Here is a 16,451-nt window from a genome sequence, read left to right on the forward strand (position 1 = left end):
TAAGTCTTGGAAGCGAAACTCACGAGACACGGAGCCTCGCTGTCCGTGTGCCAACATCATCAAGGCGGTGTTATCAGAATGCTGTTGCTCTGAAGCCCCAAGGAGAGTTTCGGTGTTCAAGAGAATTTCCACCGGAACATCTGAGACTAAGCCTAGGCATTTCCAGCGAAGAAGAAGGATAGTCAAAGACGGAGAATTCCCGAAGGTCACCATCAACATGGCCAGCAAAAGAGCATCGATAGGGGACAACCCCGAGTCAATCCCGTTGGTACCTTGGTATTTAACTCATCTGCAGTCCGGAACCATTACACGAGGGACCTATGGTAGGGTTCGGACGAGATTACCGTCGGAAGACGAAGGATCAGATGCCGGCTCTGCGATTGCATCGGACAACACGGTATCCAGCGAGGGACAACCCCGCGAGGTACTCATGATAAGCGCCGAACAAGTAAACAAGATGCTTGAAGATGCCCTGGCTAGGCAGAAGGAAACCTTCAAGTTCGAGATGGAGATGGCCGTGCAACAGATGAGAGAGATGCATGATCAGCATATCGCGGCTCTTACAACTCGTCAAGAAGAGCCGACTCGACCCAATCATCAGAATCAAGATGAGAATGAACGGGAAGGGAATAATATCAACATAATTATCCCCCCTGTCAACAACGACAATGGAGTTGGCCCCATAGATGATAATGCAAAAGAGGACCACATTACCTCTCCCCAAAGCAACTCGAAGATAGAAACGAGTGAAGACAAGAAGATGAAGGACTTGGAGAGCAAAATCAATGCGTTGATGAACGCTCAAGAGGTAAAAAGGTCCGGCATACCATGTCCATATCCAAGGGAGTGGGAATCAATTCCATATCCGGCAAAGTTCAATCTCATTAACTTTACGCCGTTTGATGGAAAGGGTTCCCCTACCCAACACTTGATATATTTGTCATTCGTTGGCACTCTTCGCGGAGCGGCCTTCGATTGGTATCGTCGCCTCAAACCGGGGAGCATCAGCAGTTGGGACGACATGGAGGACATGTTTCTGACGAACTTCTTTGATGACGACACTGAGGTCTCAATCAGTACTCTGTTCGAGGAGAAACAGAAGAATGGTGAGACAGTCGAGAACTTTGTAAAGAGGTTCCGAAGTAAAGCAATGAATTGTAGGGATCCGGTCAGCGAAGATTTCATCCTCGAGACCTGTCATAACAATCTCTCACTGGACATCCTGGAAGCCATGGGAATGGCACCGTCAAAGACCTGGAAGGATCTGAAAGTGTGAGGAGAACGAGCCGAACGATTCCTCAAAAGGAAGAAGGCGGAAAGGGGTCAAATAGCTAATATCGTTGAGAATAACAAGATCAAATTGCCCCCAATCCAGGATCAAGAAGATGCCAAGAGAGTCAATGATCCAAAATACTGCGCATTTCATAGAGCGGTGCACCATCCTACCAAGGTATGCTATGCTCTTAAGGACAAGATCCAAGCTCTCATCGACGTCGGGGTCATCACCATGAAGCAGCCGAAGGAGAAGAGAGTGGGAGCAAATGCAGTATCCATTAGCTTCGGATCTGTTCCCTTGAATTGGTTCAAGCATGAGCCGGTAATAAATGCAGCAGTAAAGACGGTGAACGATGATCCTCACAAGCAGCGCCAGAAAGGACTTGTGCCACACTCAGCCCCGAATGGCGAGATTCTTTGGGTTCATCTAGACTTGATCAAGGACGAACAATGGACCGGAGCCTCCTCTAAGAGGAAATCAAAAGAAAAAGGTAAATCTTGCTACGGAGCTTCTGCTATTCCCGGAGAAGATGACGAAGAAATTCCCGCCTTCCCACTTTCTGAAGATGAACAAGAGGCCTTTGCGACCCGAAGCGGGAATGAGTATCACTACAAGTACCCGGATGCTTCCGAGCAATTGGGTACCAAAACCCCTCCTTCCAAGACATTGGCAGAACTGGGAATAGCAGCAATTCCCCCAACGCCTGTAGCCCTCCGCAGCAAGAAGCCCAGAACCCGAGGCAGTCTCGATTCAATCATCCGATTGGGAGAGACAAACCGGGAAATGCGAGCTCTCCACCCCATTTCGACATCATGGCGCAGCTGGCCAACATCCCGGCTAGGATAACCCTGTACGAGCTATTGCGTCTCTCCAAAGATACAAGGAAAGCATTACAAGAGGCCTTGAGCGATTCTGAAGCTTTTCTGACTCGAATCAAGCCATCTCCTGAAGGACCAGAGCCGTCAGCTCAGCACTGCAATCTCGCGGCGCATCATTTTCCATGCATCTCTTTCACCAAGGAAGACATGCAGACGAAGAACTCAAAGCATGATCGGCCTTTGTATTTCACAGGGCACATTGGCTCCAGCATGGTCAACCGGATCCAAGTTGATCCGGGTTCCGCTGTTAGCATCATGCCATTCCGATTGATGCATCATCTCGGAATCCCGACAAGCAAATTAGCTTCCACTGGCACTACGATTTACGGATTTAACACCAGCGGGTCTAGGTCCTTGGGGAAGATTCGAATCAAATGCCAGATCGGGGATGTAAAATCAGAAGTTACTTGCTATGTAATTGATGCAGAAACGTCCTATAACTTACTGTTGGGTCGACCTTGGATCCACGGTAACCTTATAGTTCCGTCAACTCTGCATCAATGCCTCAAGTACGTAGACTCGAATAATAAAGTCAAGACGGTGGTCGCGGATAAGCAACCGTTTAAGGGATTGGAGAATTATTTCACCGATTCCCTTCTATACGGCGCTGAATCCGATACTGAATCACCGGCCCAAGGAACGGACAGCGGAGATGAAGCTGATACCGAAGCTGGGCTTGATTACGATGGTGGTTTTGTACTTAATGACATTGTACCCATTGTAATCAATCTTGACGATGATAAATCATCGGAAAGTAGTTGTAATTGGCAACTTGCCGAAGAATTATCAATAAACGATGATTTAGAGTACTTGAGGTGTCTCAATAATGTCACTAAAGAGCTATATGATAACCCTGACTTGTTTATGCCTCTTCAGTAATTTTGTCTGACGAAAAAACAGGTACGAGATCCATGCGGAGCAACGCTTGTCATCCCCGCAGGAAGATGGAATGGAAAAGAAGTCGTCTACGGCAAAGGAAAAGAAACTCCGACACCCGATCACTTCATAGAAGAAGAAGACGATGAAGATAAACCTGCCCCTCATATATTTAGATATGACGCAAAAGCGCACGATCTAATGGAGAAGTATGGGTATGACTTCACGCTTGGAGAAGGTCTTTTCTTTGGTCGAGGTCCACGGGTTCCACCTCGAATGGCCTATGTACCGAAGGGAAAACCCGATGATTATTATCGTCACAAGAGAGGTCTCGGTTATGTCTCCTCATCCGACGATGAATGTTGCTGGCAAATCATCGATCAAATTGCTAACAAAGCTAGAAACGGAGGCTCATCCGATTCCTCAGCTTGGGATTCCGATTCTAGTATCGGTGAGATGTTCAAGAAGCTGATGTCAAACATGGTTACGGTCGATCCTACCACCATAGAGGAAGACGACCAGATGCCGACATGGGAAGATCCTTGGGTTCATCACCTAAACATGCAGTATGGTGATAGATTCGAACAAAGAGAGCCTCCTACCGAAGATCAAGTACTCCAGGTAAATATGGGCAGCGAAGATAATCCGAAGCCTATATTCATTAGTGACAGTCTCCCGCCCGAAGAAAAAGAGGAGTTAATCTCTCTTATTAGGGAGTACATCGATGTGTTCGCCTGGAATTATGAAGACATGCCAGGGCTCGATCCAAATGTAGCAGTGCATCGTCTCAATATCAAGGCGGATGTCAAACCTGTTAAACAACAACAAAGACGGTTTCGCCCCCAAATGATGGAGGCAATCGAAGCTGAGGTTAAAAAGCTTGTGGACTCGGGCTTCATTAGAGAAGAGCAACATCCAGAGTGGCTTGCCAATATTGTCCCAGTCCTTAAGAAGAACGGGAAGATCAGGGTTTGTATTGACTTTAGAGACCTCAACACCGCTTGCCCAAAAGATGATTTTCCCCTTCCCATCACGGATGTTATCATCGACAATACGTGTGGGTTCGAGAGAATGTCTTTCATGGATGGTTTCTCTGGCTATAACCAAATAAAGATCCATCCAGATGATGAAAAGCATACCGCATTTAGAACGCCTCTCGGCGTCTTCTGCTACACAGTCATGCCCTTCGGCCTAAAGAATGCAGGTGCTACATATCAACGAGCCATGTCGAAGATCTTTCAGGAGCATCTCCGAAAGACTGTCGAATGCTATGTAGATGACCTGGTCGTGAAAAGTCGTGATAAAAAGGATCACATCAAAGACTTGAAGACCATGTTCGACTTAATGCGAGCCCATCAATTGAAGATGAATCCTACCAAGTCTTTCCTCGGAATGTCGAGTGGCAAATTCCTGGGATTCGTCGTCACCACCAAAGGTATTCACATCGATCCTGATAAGGTAAAGGCGATCAATGAATTACAACCTCCGAGGAACCTCAAGGAGCTCAGAGGATTGCAAGGGCGATTGGCTTATATCCGCCGGTTCATCTCGAACCTCTCAGGAAAATGTCAACCATTCTCCAAGCTCGCGAAGAAGGGCGTGTCTTTTGTGTGGGATGATGCTTGTCAAAAGGCATTTGAGAGTATTAAAGAATATCTCTCGAAACCTCCTGTACTCGTTGCACCGAAATCGGGCAAACCGTTCTTGATTTATGTCAAGGCGACGAGCCACTCATTAAGTGCATTACTTGCACAAGATGACGATAACGGTCATGAGCAGGCAGTGTATTATTTGAGCCGAACCATGGTAGGCGCCGAATCTCGATATCCTATGATTGAGAGAGAATGCCTTGCCTTGGTGTTCGCCATTCAGAAGATGCGGCATTATCTGGTCGGGCAGACCATTTATGTTATCTCCAAAGTTAATCCGGTTCGAGTATTCATGACTCAACCAGCTTCCATGAGCTGGCGATTAGCAAAATGGGCCTTACTCTTGTCCCAATACGACTTACATTTCAAACAACAGAAGTCAGTAAAAGGGCAGGCCATCTGTGATCTCCTGGCATTTAATCCAAAATAGTCAAGCAAGTCCAAGGAGAATATGAAGTTCGAAGCCAAGATCTAATACCATACCATAAGATGGCAGTGGAAATGGCAGAATCATTCGAAGGATTCTTTATCGAACATATCCCACGGCTACAGAATACCTACGCAGACGCGTTAGCAGCATTGGCCGTATCTCTGGCGCAACCTCCCGAGACAGAGCAGTTTGTTACGGTAAGAACTCACCAACTCCTAGTGCCGCTTTACAATGAAGATGCCAAGGAAAAGGAGGTTCAAGAGGTGCACGCTACTCAAATCGAGTTCGAACCGCGAGATTGGCGTTTCCCCATCATCGACTACGTCTTGCATGGAATCTTGCCGAAAGATGTGAAGGAAAGGGAGTCGATCCGACGAAGAGCACCAAGATTCTACTACAATACGGAGAATCGAACGCTATACCGCAGGGGGTACGATGGGTTGCTATTGCGTTGCCTATCAACCAAAGAAGCTGAAGAGGTCCTTAGGGAGGCGCACGAAGGAGAGTGCGGCGCACACCAACCTGGTCCCAAGCTTTACGATCGCATCAGAAGAATGGGGTATTTTTGGCCTTCCATGATGAATGATGCAATTGCATATGCCCGAAAGTGTAACGCATGTCAAATGCACGGGAATTATGTGCACCAACCTCCGGAGCATCTGCATCCTTCGGTTACGTCATGGCCGTTCGAGACTTGGGGAATGGACATTGTGGGCCCTATCAATCCCCCATCAGTCAAAGGCGACCGGTTCATCTTGGCAATTACCGATTACTTCTCTAAATGGGCCGAAGCAGTTCCACTCAAAGAAGTTAAAACGAGCAAAGTCATTGCGTTCATCAAGCACCACATCATCTATAGGTATGGTGTTCCGAGACGAATCATACATGACAACGGTCCTCAGTTTGTCAGCAACGCCTTCATAAGGTTCTGCGAAAAGTTTAAAATTCAGGGTATCTCGTCGACGGCTTATAATCCTACAGCGAATGGATTAGCTGAAGCCTTCAACAAGACTATCATCAAACTCTTGTCAAAGATCGTGAAAGCTAACAAACGAGATTGGGATGACAAGCTTGGCGCGGCTCTATGGGCCTATCGGACCACGGTGCGCACACCAACGGGAGCAACCCCGTATTCGCTGGTATACGGATGTGAAGCTGTTCTTCCATTGGAGATCCAAATACCATCTCTTCGGATCGCTCTTTCAACCCAGATGTCGACCGAAGAACAACATCAGAAACGCCTCGAAGAACTCGAGAGGCTTGATGAAGAGCGCCTGGAAGCTCAACAGCATATCGAGTTTTACCAAGCTAGAATCTCTCGAGCCTTCGACAAAAAGGTTCGACAAAGGAGTTTCAAAGAAGGAGATTTGGTTCTAGCTGTGAAACGGCCTATGATCCTAAACTCCAAGAAGAAGGGTAAATTCGAACCCAAATGGGAAGGACCATTCGTAGTAGAGACAGTCTACTCGAGTGGCGCATATCGCCTTGTCACCAAAGACGCTTATGATGCCGATAAACGGCAAGTTCCTGAAAAGATACTATCCTTAGTATCTTCAGGATAACCAATGCATCGGGAAGTTCCCGGAAGAATACCACATGGGTATTCTTAGGGATAACCCAATCATTGTGGAATTGACAAATAAGGGTTCTGCATTCGAATTTTGAAGGTCAGAATGTCTCTCCTTATTTTCATCAAAACTCTCTAACTCTTATGAGTTATTTTTGTGAGATGAGATCTAATCCTCTGATAGGTTAATCTTTCCTCACCACACCATCCGCTGATCAAATCAAACGACAGTGGGTTCACCAACGTTTCCACCTGCCAGTCATTGGCATTTCTCAGACTCAACATGTTAGGTCATAATCACCTAGCATTAAAGTCTCCCTTTGAGTGATAATACGAGTTGGCACTTTCTTTGCTACCCGTATTCCACTTTCTTTGCTTTCTGGTCAAACCTATAAAAGTTAGGGCCAAAGCCAAAATCCCCTCTCGATTCCTTCCATGAACGAGAGGTCCACTTGGAACAGTCAAACCTATAAAAGTTAGGATTGTTTCCGATCTCGCTTAGTCAAGCCTACACATGGTCAAGACTAAAGTCGAGTCACTCCTTTTCGATAAACGAAAATCCACCTTTGTCCCCTTTTTCCACCAAACCTATAAAAGTTAGGGTTGAAATTGGGTCTTCTCCTCAATGAATGAGGGGTTCTTTGGGTTCAAATGACCAATCCTATAAAAGGTAGTGTCGTTCGAACTTTTCCGATTCTCGGAGTGGAGATCCCACTCTTAGTTTCATCCTTCCGGATTCTGGGGGTGGAGATCCCACCTCGAGTTTCCTTTCCAGCTGAAGATAGAATATAAAATTCTTCCTCTTCAGCACCGGGAGATAGAATATAAAATTCTTCCTCTCCTCGGACCTTTCCGATGCTCGGAGTGGAGAACCCACTCCCAGTTCATCATTTCCGGATTCTGGGGGTGGGGGATCCCACCTCAAGTTCCCTTTCCAGCCGAAGATAGAATATAAAATTCTTCCTCTTCAGCACCGGGAGATAGAATATAAAATTCTTCCTCTCCCGTTTCTCAATCTGTCTTTGCTTTTAGAAAAGACACGATTGTCAAATCCGGGCACTCGATGCACGGGGAATTTTATCCCGAAGCCTGAGTAGGGATAAGTCAACGCCTAACACGCGTTGCCGGGTAGTCTATTCCCGTGAGAAAGACGAAGTCTATGTATTCAAAATCATAGCATTAAGTCTAAGAGAAGCAATTCTCTTAGCACAACGTTACATGTGAAACGGGTTTTAATAATTCACATGCTAGCCCGATTCAAACGGTAATCGGTAAAGGCACATCAAACCCGTTGATGGCTGGGGTATGTATTCAAAATCATAGCACAAAGCCTCAGAGAGTTTACTCTCTTAGCACAACGTTACATGTGAGACGGGTTTAATAATTCACATGCTAGTCCGATTTCAAACGGTAATCGGTAAAGACATATCAAACCCGTTGATGGCTAGGGGTTTGCCAAAAATCCTATAAATCTGTCATTTAGAATAAATGCAGAAAAATCACAAAAGAAGCAAATGCGGAGTTTCCATTAATAGATCAAGTCAAAAGCATACAATGAAAAGCTCGTTAGCCCGAAGGCAGTTGGCGTTCGAGGATATGAGACTTTAAACTAAAGAGTCTATCTACATAACTCCGCTCGAGTTCCGCCTGCAAATTAGCTCGAGCAGATTCTTCAGAATGGCGTAGAATCTCTGCGGCCTCACTCTTCAGTTTCATCAGTCTCTCCTGGGTGGATCCGAGCTCCTCGAGTGCCTGTTCACGAGAACGCTCTAGTCCAGCCAGGTCATTTACAATAAGAGCAGTAGATTCCTCAACGCACTTCAAGGCCTCTCTCAACCTAGTCGTTTCCTCACGGTTCGAGTCCAAAGAGCGGAGTAGCTCAGCTCTCTCCGTATCTTTCCTCGCCACGTTAGCCATTAACTGCGCAATGGAGCTCTCGTGTGACTGAAGCTCGCACCCGATGGAAGATTTCAGGTCACGCCACTGTGCCATCCTAAGCTCCAACTGAGAGGACACGAAAGAAGAAGCCCCGGTAACCTCCAACTCCTTCAACTCTCGTATCTCTGACTCCAGGGCAGCGAAATCGGCAGTGAAGGAATCGGCCAACTCCGGGTATCCTTCTTCCCTCATCATCATCATGTGGCGAGAAAAGGAACGCCTGAACTGATCGAAGCCGCTTCCTCTGTGAAGAAGCTTCTCGATCAGGCCATTATAAAAAGCGGTGAAGAAGCTGAGGTCCGTACGAAAAGCCTCCCTGTCAGGATCAGTATCGACCAAAAGGACGCGGACACGCTCGTATAGGGAAGATCGAGATCCTACAAGCAACAACATAGAAACTCAGCGGATTATCGAATGCGATAAGGAAAGTCAGAAGGCAAGTCCTGAGCATACCAAAGCCAACGGACGTCCCCTCGGGCTGAGGTCCGACAGGCTCTGAGGCAGCAGCAGAAGAGGGTATATCAATCCCTGTAGGCAGATTGCTCATATCACTCGGTAAGGGCGGGGAGGCACCACTTCTATGCAGGCTTTCAGCCCCGGGAACTGTAGTAGTATCAAGCCCAACGGCCGGTCCTATAGTTACACTCCTATATTAGCCAAATAGAAATTTGGACAAATAAGGAGAATCGGGACAAGAAGATTGTACGCATACCTGCAATCCCACCGTCCTCAGATGCAGTCGGAATGCCAAGAGTCATAAGAGTATCGGTCCAAGCGGCTGGTCCTATGGTGGCACCCTCTTATTAGTCAAAACAAAAAATTGAGACGAATAAGGAGGAGTGGGATGATAGGGTCATCTACATACCTGTAGGTCCATCATCCGTAGGTAGCTGGGGAATGCCAGGAGTCATAAGAGAATCAGTCCCGGTGGCTGGTCCTATGATTACACTCATATGTTAGTCAGCAGTCAGATGAACATAGAGAAGTACGACATCCATAAATCGTATGCGTGCCTGCGAGTCCGTCACCCCGAGGCAAGCTAGATATGCCGGGAATTGATATTGGACTGATCCCAATGGTCGGCGCTGTAATAATAATCCTTCATTAGTCAGATAAAAGATCAAGCAAGACGAAGGGAACCAGATATATACCGATGGGTGAATCATTCCCAAAGAATGGTCTCTCGGTTCCTCTGGAAGTCTGCTCAGCCAGCATGTCAGCTAATAAGCCAGCATCAGGCTTCGAGAAGCTTGGCCTTTCCATTGCAACATCTGCAGGGTAATCTAAATGTCGGAGGATGAAGAAAGCTCAAAAAAAAAAAATACTTGCAGCAAGAACGGAAGATCTTCCTTCCCCATGCTTGAGGAAGGTAATGTGGGATGCAGATATACCTGAATATGGGACTGTGGGCTCGACATTATTCATCTGCTCAAGATCGATGTTTAGATCAATGCCCAGGGACCCGTCATGAAGGGCGTCGCACATTTGCTGTATAAAGCAATCCATGTTGTCAACACCAGGAGATTCCGAACCCGGTGGGAGTTCGCCCTCTTCTAAGAACCCTGGAGCATAAAACATGGTCACAAATCCCAAAAGGTAAATCACCTTAAAGCAATGGCAATAAAATGTTACCTCCCCCTCCATCGGCGGTGCTTCCTAAGTCCACTCCATAAGGGCGCTGACCGTCGTGGGGTTTATGTGCGGTCTTCTTCCGCTTCGGAGCGCCAACCCTTCTAGGACCAACGGGTCGGTCATGCACAGGCCTGTCGCACGTTTCAACGTGTGTAGGAGCCAGCGGCTCATGATCGTCGGCTGTCCTACCTAAAGTGACAATAGCCATTTCATTAAATGAACAAGAGCTGTCATTAATGGAGAAGGAAAATCAAAGAGGCGGGACAAACCAGTATCGAGTAGGCTCCTCACACTGATGGATTCATAGGCGGAAAGGAACCACTTGCAGCTGAGGAAAGTGGTCAGCGGCCGACGTCTATATGAAGGAAGAGCAAAATGGGCTCCAGTGCAGCCCACCATCGTCCACAACCACGCTCGTACGCCATCAATCAGTCCTCCCTCAACCTGCAGGCTACGGCTCGGATTCCCGACATACAGTTGGTCATAGCCGAACTGACGAGCAAAGCGGCAAGGGAGATAAGGCTCTATATAGCATTGGTCGGAGGACGAAATACCCAACGCGGATGTTCACTAACCAGCGGAAGCTACCGACGTCGAGAACGGTCCGGTCACTTCTAGGTTTCTCCTCATCAATCAGCACGTCGCCATAGCGACCTGAAAAACGAGGGAAACACTTAAAGAACTCCCAGCTCTTACGAACTCGAAGTTCTCGTTGAACATCACTAAACTTATTCTCGAGCCATCTGCTCTGCTCCAACAGCTGCATGAAGGGGACGGGGATGTCAACAACACTGGGTGCTGACATCAAGTCGGGACGGTGAAGAACGAGCCACGCCATCAGATAAGCGTAAGGAAGCTCGACCTTCGGACAAGTAAGCTCACTCGATGGTTCAGAACCCATATGTGTGAAACTGCTGACTAGACTCCTGAGCCCGCAATGGATACCAGCAACCATTGCTGGGAGCAAGGAAAGCTCTCTCCCGTAGGCTAGCTGAACTGCAGGGAAGAGCACCTCGATGGGTAGAGCATCTGAAGGCTGGTGCGGGACAACACACTTCTTCAACCAAAGGGCAAGGTAGCCTGCTAATAGAGTCCGGGGCCCAATGGACTTCTGTACACGGCAGAGGAAAGAGCGAAACTTGGTCCCCGCGGGAAAAGCTCCCTCAGCACTGGCGATGGTGTAAGATTGAGCCTCAGCCTTTTCCAGCAACTCATTAACGGCGGAAGGGGTCAACACGTCTAATTCACGAATGGGCGCACTGGAATCACCCTCCAAGTTCTGGAACAAATAGCAGGCAAACTGCTTCAAGCTGACCTGCCTCTTCCTCTTCGCTTGAGGAGAAGTCTGAACCAAAGAGGTATGATAATGACAGGTAAGATCCCAGAGAGTGTCATACATGTCGGGAGTATCTTTCTTCATGCACTCCAGCTGCTGGTTCGAAGGAAAGTACTCCTGATACGGACAATCCCCCATCGGAAGACCCGAAACATAATGCATCTTATGCAAGGCTAGCCCTAGCTCACCACCACTGGTCAGAAAGGTGTTGCTGTCAGGCATGTAGGTCTCTAGCAAAGCCAAGAAATGGCGACAGCTGACTGGGATTCCGTGCATGGTGGCTCGTATAGGTGCATACAACCCACTGCTCTTCAGTTCCCTCTCCCAACGCGCTAAGACAAAACTGGTCATGCGTGCCCACCACCCCTTGGCTAGTGAGGAAGCCCAACCATAGCATCTGTATTCTGGTATAGGTAACCGTCTCCCCAGAAGAGCTAGACGATTACTCACGGTGGGAGCAGCTGCTGACACCTCGCCTGGGGGTGCAGTGTCAAGGCCCATAATCCCGGGTCGAAGACCACGAACGTCATGATACCCGTTAGAGCCGGGGGTCTTATGGTGAGTGGCATATCCACACTGAACCCGCTCAGCGTCTTCAGTAAGGTGCCAAGACATCTGCCGTTCCACGGCCTGCCCCTTCAAGTGACTGAAAGAATATTGGCGTGGAATCGAGGGGATGTACAAACAAGCTCCCCCGTCAAAAGTCAGCCAATGCTCCTCGCCAAGAGTCAGTGTAGCAGGATCCTCGACATGATCCCCAAACAGGAAGCTCGGCTTCTTTAAAGCCCGAGTGGAGGTAGAATCAGCGGTAAAGGAGGCATCTGTGATAAGCTGGCGCAAGCAATGGCGCCCTCCTTCCCGTATCAAGCGGCAAGATTCGTCTGAGCGATCTCTATCGAACCGAGGAAGTGGGCTAACAGCCTGCCTAAGGGAAGCTGAAGAAAAGACCTCCCGACTACAACCGGTGTTGGCGTGAGGAGGAAGGCTACCCGCGGGAAATTCCACTGCAATAAAGCACAAGGGTGGAGTCAGAAAATTCATAAGAAGAATGATAAGCTCATCCACGGAATAATTAGAGTGACGATTTTGAGTATCCTATACTGGAAGAACGGTATGCATCATCACGTGAATAACGTGGTAACATACACCGAACTATAAGGTGTAGGACGGCACAAAATCGCCCCAATATGCCAGAAGACTTGAATTGGCTAAGCAAGACAAGTCTGAAACCTTAACCCCCGCGAAGGAGGGTGTCGGTTCTTCCTTCATGACCCGCAAAGAGGTCAATCAGGGATGCAAGAAAAAAAATCTGCATAAATTCTCACCCCCGAAGAATGAGGCCGCGGGGGAAGACGTCGCGGGAACCTCTTCCTCACTATGCTGTGAATGAGAACGACTCCTACGAGGTCGAGATCGACGCGGAGACATTGCAAATCTGCAACGAAAAGCAGCAAGTTAGGTACAATCCAAAATATGAATACACGAAATTTAAAAGGGAAATTAAGAACTTTAATTAAAATCCTATACATAAATAGGATTTCATAATTGAAGTCTAGTTAAACCTACAAATTTCGTGCATGCGAAACAATGATTGTCACCTTTCACGGTGAATTTTGGTGAAATACCCAAAATACCCTTCGTGTTCAAGGCCAAAATTCAGGTCAAGGACACACCCGGTTCGGGTCATGATCGTCATATCCGATCATTTAGCACCCCCGGTACCCCACCATTTTGGTTAAATTTTGCAAATAAAAATACCCTTCGTGTTCAAGGCCAAAATTCGGGTCAAGGACACGCCCGGGTTGGGTCATGGTCATCATATCTGATCATATAGCACCCCCCGATACCCCACAATTTTGGTTAATTCTACAAATGAGCCCTTTTGTAGAATTGAGCCAATTTTGCAAATAAACCCCTTTAAACTTTGTGGGTTGCTTTTTTGCAAATAAACCCCTCAAACAACCTTGGTCTTCTTGGCATAAAGCACCCCTCAAACTTTCGACCAAGTGGACATGCAATCCAAGACCCAATTTCAGTCCAATTTTGCATAAAAGCCCCTCAAATTTTCGGCCATATTGCAATTTTTGCATAAAAACCCCTCAAAAAAATTCGGCCCTATTGTAACCTTGCATAAAACCCCCCAAATTCTTGTACCTACACAACCCATCATCTAAGAGCCTATCCTCTAACTCATGGGAACATAAAGCTATGATCTTTCTTGAAAAAGAGGAGAGTTTTGAGAGAGATTACCAAATCAAGAAGCTTTGAGCTTGAGGTTGAAGATGATGGAACCCTAGCTTGAGAGGAGAACTTCGGTCAAGGGGGAGCACCAAGAAATCCGAAATTTTAGAATGGTTTTTTGGGTTTTGAAAACAATGGTGTATGGAACAATGGTGGAAAAATGGAGGAAGAAGAAGTGGTTTGAAATTTAAGAGGGAAACCCTTTTGAATTTTGAAAAGAGGGGGAAACAAAAGGGGAAACAAACAAAAGAAGAAAAAGACAAAAGAAAAAGAGAGAGAGGGGGGGTGTCTCGGCCCTAAAGCCGAGACACCCCAAGGTGTCTCGGCCTTGGCCGAGACACCCCAAGGTGTCTCGGCCAAAGGCAAGACACCCCCGGGTGTTTCGGGTCCCGTTTTGTCCCCGTACGCCTATGTTGAGCCCGAATTCACCCGTTTTCATCGATAATTGGGTGTCTTTATGAAAATCGACACCAATTAACATTCGATGCATGAAACCCTAAGGGTTAACGCCGGTCAACGCGTAGCCCTAGGTCAACGCCAGTCAACGCGTTGCAACACACGTCAACGTTCGACGATTCAAAACCCTAAGGGCCAACGCCGGTCAACGCGTAACCCTAGGTCAACGCCAGTCAACGCGTTGCAACAAAAGTCAACGTTCGACGATTCGAAACCCTAGGGTCAACGCCGGCCAACGCGTAGCCCTAGGTCAACGCCAGTCAACGCGTTGCAACCAAAGTCAACGTTTGACGATTCAAAACCCTAAGGGCCAACGCCGGTCAACGCGTAGCCCTAGGTCAACGCCAGTCAGTGCGTTGCAACCAAAGTCAACGTTTGACGATTCGAAACCCTAGGGTCAACGCCGGTCAACGCGTAGCCCTAGGTCAACGCCAGTCAACGCGTTGCAACCAAAGTCAACTTTTGACGATTCGAAACCCTCGGGTAAACGCCGGTCAACGCGTAACCCTAGGTCAACGCCAGTCAATGCGTTGCGACAAAAGTCAACGTTCGAGGATTCAAAATCCACACAAGTCAACGTTCGACGATTCAAAACCCTAAGGGTCAACGCCAGTCAACGCGTTGCGACAAAAGTCAACGTTCGACGATTAAAATCCACACCAATCGACGTTCGACGATTCAAAACCCTAAGGGTCAACGCCGGTCAACGCGTAACCCTAGGTCAACGCCGGTCAACGCGTAACCCTAGGTCAACGCCAGTCAACGCGTTGCGACAAAAGTCAACGTTTGACGATTCAAAACCCTAAGGGTCCACGCCGGTCAACGCGTAACCCTAGGTCAACGCCAGTCAACGCGTTGCGACAAAAGTCAATGTTCGACGATTCGAAACCCTAAGGGTCAACGCCGGTCAGCGCGTAACCCTAGGTCAACGCCAGTCAATGCGTTGCAACCAAAGTCAACGTTTGACGATTCAAAACCCTAAGGGTCAACGCGGGTCAACGCGTAACCCTATGTCAACGCCAGTCAACGTGTTGCGACAAAAGTCAACGTTTGACGATTCGAAACCCTAAGGGTCAACACCGGTCAACGCGTAACCCTAGGTCAACGCCAGTCAACGCGTTGCGACAAAAGTCAACGTTCGACGATTCGAAACCCTAAGGGTCAACGCCGGTTAGCGCGTAACCCTAGGTCAACGCCAGTCAACGCGTTGCGACAAAAGTCAACGTTTGACGATTCGAAACCCTAAGGGTCAACACCGGTCAACGCGTAACCCTAGGTCAACGCCAGTCAACGCGTTGCGACAAAAGTCAACGTTCGACAATTCGAAACCCTAAGGGTCAACGCCGGTCAGCGCGTAACCCTAGGTCAACGCCAGTCAACGCGTTGCAACACAAGTCAACGTTAGAGGATTCAAAATCCACACTAATCAATGTTCGACGATTCAAAACCCTAGAGTCAACGCCGGTCAACGCGTAACCCTAGGTCAACGCCGGTCAACGCGTTGCGACAAAAAAGTCAACACACGATGATCTGAAACCCTAAGTCAACACAATGTGACGGAGGTAGTTTAAAGTCAACTCAGTGACACGAGCCAAACTCAATTCATCAGCTACAGACTCGAGACTCCGACGACAGCCAAGCGATAAACGCAGTGCCAGAAGAACTTCGGCTATTCGTCAAAGCATCGGATAGACTGAAAATCGAAGGAGTCAAGAGTTGAAGCTAACCACAGGTCCTTACGCCGACTGAAGGCTAGACCGATCACATCCAAAGTATTCCAGCCTCTTCTATAAAAGAAACGAGTCCGGAACACTTTGGAGGGGGTATATGTAGGCATCGAAAATTGCCTATAGGTCTCCACGAACGGTTCAGTGTTAAAGAGCGACGATGAACGTCACTATCCGATCCACAGGAGTCCAATTGACGTCGACGAACGAGACAACGCCCTTCGTGCCTCGACCACTCTACAGATAATCCAACCACCAGAGCGGATCGAACTCTTCGTCAAGCATCCAACGCACCCAGAATCACTCAAATCCGAGTTCGGACGAAGAATTTACAGGGAAAACAACCGAATCACCTCAAACGGAGTCTCGGGAGGTCGAAACACCCCGGGGGTGTCTAGGAAAAGCCTAGACACCCCAGGGGTGTCTCGGCCAAACCGAGACACCC

This window comes from Asparagus officinalis, chromosome 10 (assembly GCF_001876935.1).
Source record: "Asparagus officinalis chromosome 10, Aspof.V1, whole genome shotgun sequence".
Lineage (NCBI taxonomy): Eukaryota > Viridiplantae > Streptophyta > Magnoliopsida > Asparagales > Asparagaceae > Asparagus > Asparagus officinalis.